Here is an 8757-nt window from a genome sequence, read left to right as displayed (position 1 = left end):
ACATAGGAGGCGCATAATTTATTGCTGTCGCGGGGCGGCCTGCGGCCGTGCGCCGTATGTTATTGATAGTTCAGAATATTGTTCAAACAATTGAAAACGTTGTGTGTGTTAATAAGCTGAAATAAAACGTCAAGAAATCAGAAATTGACTCTGTCTACGTTTATCGCGTATCTATGACTATGTCACACATCATTAAATGGTTGCATGCCGTGCCAGAAGCGAACCGAGAAGTAACAAAATCCACTTTACGGACATCACGGGCCAGTTATTGCGTTCTCCATCAATAACGCTACACAGTTTTAAATGGTGCCGTGAACAGGATCGAACCGAGAAGTAACAGAATCCACTATACGGACATCACGGGCCAACAGAACAACAACAACGCAACATGGAAAACGGTCAGTGTATTGATAAATTGTGGCAAACAGGGGGGTTATTTCACAATTTATTAAGTAAGAAATAAAAAGTAAAAGGCGTCATGACAACGAAAATTTTAAGAATTATTTTGACGAATTGTACGTAGTTAGATGTTCAAAGATGATAATAATAAATTATCTACAAAAACAAGTTGCAAGTATTACAAATTTTGAATTGATCAGTATTTTTTTCTCTAAAATATCGGTAAATTGAGAATAAAATAAATTAATAAGAAAGTATTTGAATTTTACATAATTTTATGAGTTATAGAAATAATGAAATTAGAGGCGCACATATAATTGAGAGTATTTAAAGAATTTTATATAATTTTTGTGTTATTAGAATATATAATTATGTACGGACACATTTTTTTGCATAAGGCCAGAATTTTTTTAATAAAATGATTTTTGGACCCGCCGACTCTAATTGTTGACGAAACCAAAAAATATATAAATATTGAATCTCGATTTTGTTCGGATGCCAAAAGGTGGCTTTTAAACACGAAACGGATGCCGGGTTTAAGAACAAGTTCAATTGTGCTGGATTTTACCAAAAGCTACGCCATGATTGTTTGTTCAAGAATGCTACAACGCTTTCACCAGCAAAGTCTGCTAAAACCATTCTTTACATAGATGGTGCCATCACTACGTTATTGTCAATAAGACCGGTGTGTACACAATGCTGCTAACTCAATAATTATGCAACCGTCAAACGAAATCCTGAATATAATCGATTTGTAAGTAAATATTTTATTATTTCTTTACGATTTTATAAAATGTATAGTATTAAAATGACTAAATATTATTATGAAAGCAATAAGAAAAGAACGATTTTAATTCAACAGGTGCCCGAAATGCGAAACCTATTTACGCCCATCAACTTGATATCTTCAATATTTTACGCACAAATACGGTCATATTTTAAAGAATTAAATTGTATGTCTTGTTTAATGCAGTTGTAGTGAAGAATTTGTGCATATAATACGTGTTTTTTCGTTATTTTCAATGGGTACAAAATGGGTACGAAACTTCGGTTTTGTTCCTGACTGGTTTGTACCAAAAGTTCAAAAATCGCAAAATCAACAGTTTTTAAAACGATTTCAAACAATAAATGTCCAAATAAAATAAATTAATTATTTGAAAAAGTTTATTTTTTCAGGTTAAAAATGTGCAGTTGTGTCCAAAATGAAATTCCCTGGTCCAACATGTCAGGCACTTGGTATCCGCTGTGAACATTGCAAAAACTTGAACAATGGGTTAGCGATGGAAATAAACTAGTAAGTTGTCATGACGATATTAAATGATAACGACAGGGGATATTTATAAATGTTTGCCATGATTTTGAACAACTGATGCTTGTATCACCACAACGCAAATGAAAGATCGAGATTTCAAGACTATGCCTTTGAAGATCGAGATCGCGAAACAACGACTTCCACAACGAATTGAAGACAGTACTTCATCAACATAAAATGCATAAGGGATATCATTGTGTTTTGCTCTCAAAGCGAAACACATGGTTCTTTATTGCAAGAAGATAAATCAGCGCCTGATAATCTTTGGAGGACATCAAGTGACGCAGCACTGGACAAAATACTTATGATGTTAAACACTATAGAGTGGGTGCATGTGGTTTATCTATACGATATGCGTTGAAAGCGCATCCGAAGTCAACTATACTTGGCACACTAAGCCACCAAAGGGAACAACTGCTATAGTTAATACCTTGTGAGCATTATGACCAATAGAAGGTCTTAATGTCTCGAGCGAAATGAAGACGCTGGAAATATTATTGTTATCCGCATATTTTCCGTCATATGTGTGTTTATATGAATTATTTTTTTCATGAACTTCGTTATTCAACAATTTTAAAGATATTTTTAAATCATAAAATATAATAAAATCAAATTAAGGGGAAAGGTTGTGTAACATAACACACTATAATAATCGAATTGTGTACCAAATTTCATACAATCCTAAATAGACAGTCACATAGATCAACATTTCAGTAGCCTCGGGTTATCAAACGTCAATAAGTACCGGGCACGAATATTTGCTTACCTTTGGTGTCAATCTTCGGTCGATTCCGTATGTATTAGTTGTGTCCGTTGCATACGTCATATTTATGTTGCAGACTCGTGACTTTACAAACAGCCAATCAGAATAACACACGTAACAATTATCAAAGCTTCCGTTGTTTATATATATATTAATAAGGCAGTATTACTTGAGCAAGCGAATATAGAAGGCGCATGATTTATTTCTGTCGCGGGGCGGCCTGCGGCCGTGCACTGTATGTAACTTGTAGTTCACAATATTTTTCAAACAATTGAAAACGGTGTGTGTGTTAATAAGCAGAAATAAAACGTAAAGAAATCAGAAATGGACTCTGGCTACGTTTATCGTGTTATTGCGTTCTCCATCAATAACGCTACATATAACGTTGTACTACACTTGGTGACTTATCGAACGAAGCATTTGTTTCAAACTTAAATATGTCAGTTTTGAGTTAATATTTTTTATTAAAAATTGTAAATATGTTCATTTGACTACAGTATGTGCAAGAAAATAATACAACCATTCATCCGTGACGATCAGATGCTTTAGCAATGGGGAAGGTAGCGTGCAACATGCCGATTGCGCTGTTGCGCTTCTGAAATTTTATACGAGACATATTGATTTTTAAATAAATTTTATGTTTTCCTGGTGTATCAACCCACCTAAAATGGAGAAATTACGATTTTCACGGATGAATAATTTTATCGTAATCTTGCACAGAATATAGACAAATGATAACATGTGCAATTTTGAATAAAACGATTACCTTATTACTGAGATATTCAAGTTTGCAAAGTAATGCGTTAGAAAAGTCTTCAAGTGTACGATATGATCACACATAGTAAAATGTGTGTTTGCAAACACTATTATGTGGCTTTATATTTATGCACTTCATAACAAACATTTTATGCATTGGATATGCAACTTTTTGTCGAAAAAACAAACAACACAACAATTCTTAAATAAGTTCAATTATTTCAAAGTCAGGATATACGCCGAATATCTTGTTTAAAAATATTACTATATACAAGATCAAGTACAGATTATGATATCGATAATCAAGTTGAGACGATAACCTGAATTTTATACAGTTGTTTTAAAATGATCAGAAATTTTAATCAAGCAAATTTAAGATGTTATATAATGTCTGTACCTGTTTATAATCAGAACAAAATAAGAACACATGTTTTTATTAATCTCAGAAATACAAGACAACGTACTAAAACATCCTGTATTATGCCTCTCGCTATTTCGTATCTCAATACTAGCAGTGCAACACCAATGAACTAATCATGGAGGTGGACTAAAAACATGTTCAATATACAGACACGTCCGTATTCAAATTAGTTTGAATGTAAGCTACATTGACTTAAAAATAATCGGGTTTTAAACAAACATCAAGGCAGCAACATTTGTTTTGATTACTTCTGATTTGCAAGATGTGGTGTAACTTTCTAGGAATCCTGTTATAGGCAGATTTGTAAAGTAAGGATAGGGAACAAAATTTATCCTTTATAAAAATGGCTACCAGGTAAGTATATAATTTGCTAGGGCGTTCCAATACCGAGCAGGAGGTGGAAAGTTCCAGTTCCACACAGGTCTAACATAGCAGGCTGCATACCCTTCTGCTATTTAAATCAATGGGTCCCTATTGCCACCCTGCCAAGTACAGGGGATAACATCTAGAAACATGTGTAAGGACGTTTTGTAGTGAAGGTTCCACATTTGTCAAAACTGGCTTGCTCAAAATCGCCAGGGGTGAAATTTGATTTAATTTAATACTCGTGTACATGTTATGCTTTGATTATATATTGTAGTTTTATTTCACTGTAGTCACCTTTTGTATATATATATATATATATATATATATTAATACATTTCAGTTTATACACACAAACATGGCAAAAATGTTCTTTTAAATGTTTTTCATGAATAACTTACTTGTAACAGTTTGAGAAAAAAAGAGAGGTTTTTCTAGAGGATCTCCCATTTTGCTCAGCATTCAATCCCTAAATAAGATTTAACCACTTATAATCAAAGTTGCATAATTATCAATGTGTGGCTGTTTTCTTAATTTCCAAAACATTTTTCAGTGAGAATTTATTAACGCATAGCATGCATAGGAAGAACATTCTTTTCAGCAGAAACTAGGACAGCATCTTCTAGTTGTTTTGAGGCAATGAGTTTACAGAACACAAACAAAAGTTTACTTATTGTGATTCAAAAGGACTTGTTTGGAATTGTGTTATTTTTTAAGCTCAACAATATTTACAAATATGATCATAAGACTTTATATTGATCATAGGTACCTGTCTCAACTGATCTAAGCATAAGTAAGTCTCTTTACCGATCTAAACATAGGTTAGCTTCTTAACTGATCTTAGCATAAATTATCATTTAAACTGATCTAAGCACAGATTAGCCTCTTAGCGGATTCTAAGCATAATTTTGACTCTGCAATGGTCTAAGCAAAGGCAAGTCTCTTGGCTGATCAAAGCATAAATTTGCCTCTTTACTGATTTTAGCATTGTTATGTCTATTCACTGATCTAAGCATAGGTATGTCTCTGGGCTGATCTAAGAATGGGTAAGCTTCTTGGCTGATCTAGGCTATGCATAGGTATGTCTCTTGGCTGATTTAAGCATAGGTATGCTTCTTTGATGATCTAAGCATAGGTATGCATCTTGGCTAATTTAAGCATAGGTATACCTATTGGCTGATCTAAGCACAGGTCAGCCTCTTGGCTGATCTAAGCATAGGTATGTCTCTTGGCTGATCTAAGAAAAGGTAGGTTTCTTGGCTGATCTAAGCATAGGTATGCCTCTTGGCTGATAAAAACACATGCAAGCCTCTTGGCTGATCTGAGCGTTGGTAAGTGTCTTGGCTGATCAAAGCATTGGTATTCCTCTTGGCTGTTCTAAGCATAAATTTTAATATTCACTGTTTTAAGCACATGTATGCCTCTTGGCTGATCTAAGTATACATTCGCATCTTCACTGATCTAAGCAGAGGTATGCCTCTTGGCTTATCTAAGCATACATTAGCATCTTGACCGATATAAGCATAGGTATGGCTCTTGGCTGATTTTAGCATACACATGCCTCTTGCCTCATCTAAGCACAACTATTCCTATTGGCTGATCAAAGGACAGCTATGCCGCTTGGCTGATATTAGCATAGGTATACCTCTTGGCTGATCTAAAAATAGGTATGTCTCTTTGCTGATCTTAGCATAGGTATGCCTCTTGGCTGATATAAGCACATGTGTGCTGCTAGACTGATCTAAGCATAGGTATGTCTCTTGATTGATCTAAGCATAGGTATGCCTCTTGGCTAATATAAGCACATGTGTGCCACTAGACTGATCTAAGCATAGGTATGTCTCTTGTCTGATCTAAGCATAGGTATGTCTCTTGGCAGATCTTAGCATAGGTGTGTCTCTTGGTTGATCTAAGCATAGGTATGTCTCTTGTCAGATCTAAGCATAGGTATGTCTCTTGGCAAATCTTAGCATAGGTGTGTCTCTTGGTTGATCTAAGCATATGTATGTCTCTTTGCTGATCTTAGCATAGGTATACCTCTTGGCTGATGTAAGCATAGGTATGCCTCCTGGCTGATATATGCATAGATATGCCTCTTGGCTCATCTAAGCACAGGTAAGCCTCTTGGCTGATTCTAGCATAGGTATGTCTCTCTTGGTTGATCAAAGCATAGGTATGCCTATTGGCTGATCTAAGCATAGGTATGCCTCTTGGCTGATCTTAGCATAGGTATGTCTCTGGGCTGATCTTAGCATAGGTATGTCTCTTGGCTGATCTAAGCATAGGTATGCCTTTTGGTTGATCTTAGCATAGGTATGCATCTTAGCTGATCTAAGCATAGGTATGCCTCTGGGCTGATCTTAGCATATGTATGTCTCTTGGCTGATCTAAGCATAGGTATGTCTTTTGGCTGATTTTGGCATAGGTATGCCTCTTGGCTGACCTTAACATAGGTATGCCTCTTGGGTTATCTAAGCATAGGTAATACTCTTTGTTGATATAAGCATCGGTATGCCTCTTGGCTGATAAAAGCAGAGGATTGCCTCTAGGTAGATCTAAGCATAGGTATGTCTCTTGGCTGATCTGTGCATAGGTATGTCTCTGGGCTGATCTAAGCATATGTATGTCTCTTGGCTGATCTAAGTATAGGTATGTCTTTTGGCAAATTAAGGCATAGGTATGCCTCTTGGCTGATCTTAACATAGGTATGCCTCTTGGCTGATCTAAGCATAGGTATGCCTCTTGGCTGATCTAAGAATAGGTATGTCTCTTGGCTGATCTAAGCATAGGTATGTCTCTTGGCTGATCTGAGCATAGATATGTCTCTTGGCTGATATAAGCACATGTATGCATCTTTACTGATCTAAGTATAGGTATGTCTTTTGGCAAATTAGGGCATAGGTATGCCTCTTGGCTGATCTTAGCATAGGTATGAATCTTGGCTGATATAAGCACATGTATGCATCTTTACTGATCAAAGCACCAGGGCTCAACATTTACAGTTGTCCTTTTGCCCCTGGCAAGTAAAAGTTGGGTCCGGGCAAGTTTTTTTATAATCTAGTTGTCTGCCCAGGCAAGTGCAAAACAGAACAAAGAGCATTACATTTAGACTTTAATTAGACTATAATTGCTGTAATCATTTTGTTAACTGTGCAAAAATAAAAAAAGGTTTTGTGGTGTATCAATTTGATCTTGATTAAAAAATAGGAGGTTTACAGTTAATGTGATATTTCATGTTTGGGCAAGTGACTTTACGTTCAGGGCAAGTAGATTTTCTAGGTACTTGCCCGGCAGAAAAGTTGGTATTTAGGTTAATGTTGAGCCCTGTCTAAGCACATATATGCATCTTTACTGATCTAAGCATAGGTATGTCTCTTGCCTGATTTAAGCAAAGGTATGTCTCTTGGCTAATCTAAGCATAGGTGGGTCTTCTAGTTGATCTAAGCATAGGTATGTCTCTTGCTGATCTAAGCACATGTATGCCTCTTGGCTGATCTAATCATAGGTATGCCTCTTCACTGATCTAAGCATAGGTATGCCTCTTTGCTGATCTAAGCAAAGGTATGCCTCTTGGCTGATCTACGCATAGGTACGTATCTTGGCTGATCTATGCATGGGTATGCCTCTTTGGCTGATCTAAGCATAGGTATGTCTCTTAGCTGATCTAAGCATAGGTATGTCTCTTGGCTGATCTAAGCATAGGTATGTCTCTTGGCTGACCTTAGCATAGGTATGTCTCTTGGCTGATCTAAGCATAGGTATGCCTCTTGACTGATCTTAGCCTAGGTATGTCTCTTGGCTGATCTAAGCATAGGTATGTCTCCTGGCTGATCTTAGCATAGGTATGCCTCTTGGCTGATCTAAGCATAGGTTTGCCGCTTGGCTGATATATGCATAGGTATGCCTCTTGGCTGATCGTAGCATAGGTATGTCTTTTTGCTGATTTAGGCATAGGTATGCCTCTTGGCTGATGTTAGCATAGGTATGCCGCTTGGCTGATATATGCATAGGTATTCCTTTTGGCTGATCATAGCATAGGTATGTCTTTTGGCTGATTTAGGCATAGGTATGCCTCTTCACTGATCTAAGCACAGGTAAGCCTCTTCACTGATTTAAGCACAGGTAAGCCTCTTCACTGATCTAAGCACAGGTAAGCCTCTTCACTGATCTAAGCACAGGTAAGCCTCTTCACTCATCTAAGCACAGGTAAGCCTCTTCACTCATCTAAGCACAGGTAAGCCTCTTCACTGATCTAAGCACAGGTAAGCCTCTTCACTGATCTAAGCACAGGTAAGCCTCTTCACTGATCTAAGCACAGGTAAGCCTCTTCACTGATCAAAGCACGGGTAAGCCTCTTCACTGATCTAAGCACAGGTAAGCCTCTTCACTGATCTTAGCACAGGTAAGCCTCTTCACTCATCTAAGCACATGTAAGCCTCTTCACTGATCTAAGCATAAGTTAGCCTCTTGGCTGATCTCAGCATTAGTAAGCCTCTTCACTGATCTAAGCACAGGTAAGCCTCTTCACTGATCTAAGCATAGGTAAGCCTCTTCACTGATGCAAGATGTTGACTGATCTAATTATGGAAAAGTAAAATAAAGCTTAGTTTTTGGCAACACTACTTCCACATTCTTTTTTTTCACAAAGACCGATTTGTTTATATACAAGTCATATTGCTAACAGTACCCTAAAATACTGAAAGGAACTGGTTACTTATTCTAAATACAAGAACGCATGACAAA

At 36.7% G+C, this 8757-nt stretch overlaps 1 long non-coding RNA gene across 1 annotated transcript; it reads left to right on the top strand.

The window, feature by feature from the left end:
* On the top strand, positions 1 to 2799 carry LOC127833385 (uncharacterized). The gene is made up of 3 exons (XR_008027393.1): positions 1 to 398; positions 905 to 1153; positions 1576 to 2799. It is a non-coding gene; the product is annotated as an uncharacterized LOC127833385 (long non-coding RNA).
* Positions 2800 to 8757: the final 5958 nt, after the last annotated feature.

This window comes from Dreissena polymorpha, chromosome 6 (genome assembly GCF_020536995.1).
Source record: "Dreissena polymorpha isolate Duluth1 chromosome 6, UMN_Dpol_1.0, whole genome shotgun sequence".
Classification (NCBI taxonomy): Eukaryota; Metazoa; Mollusca; class Bivalvia; order Myida; family Dreissenidae; genus Dreissena; species Dreissena polymorpha.
This window is presented reverse-complemented; position numbering and strand designations above follow the sequence as displayed.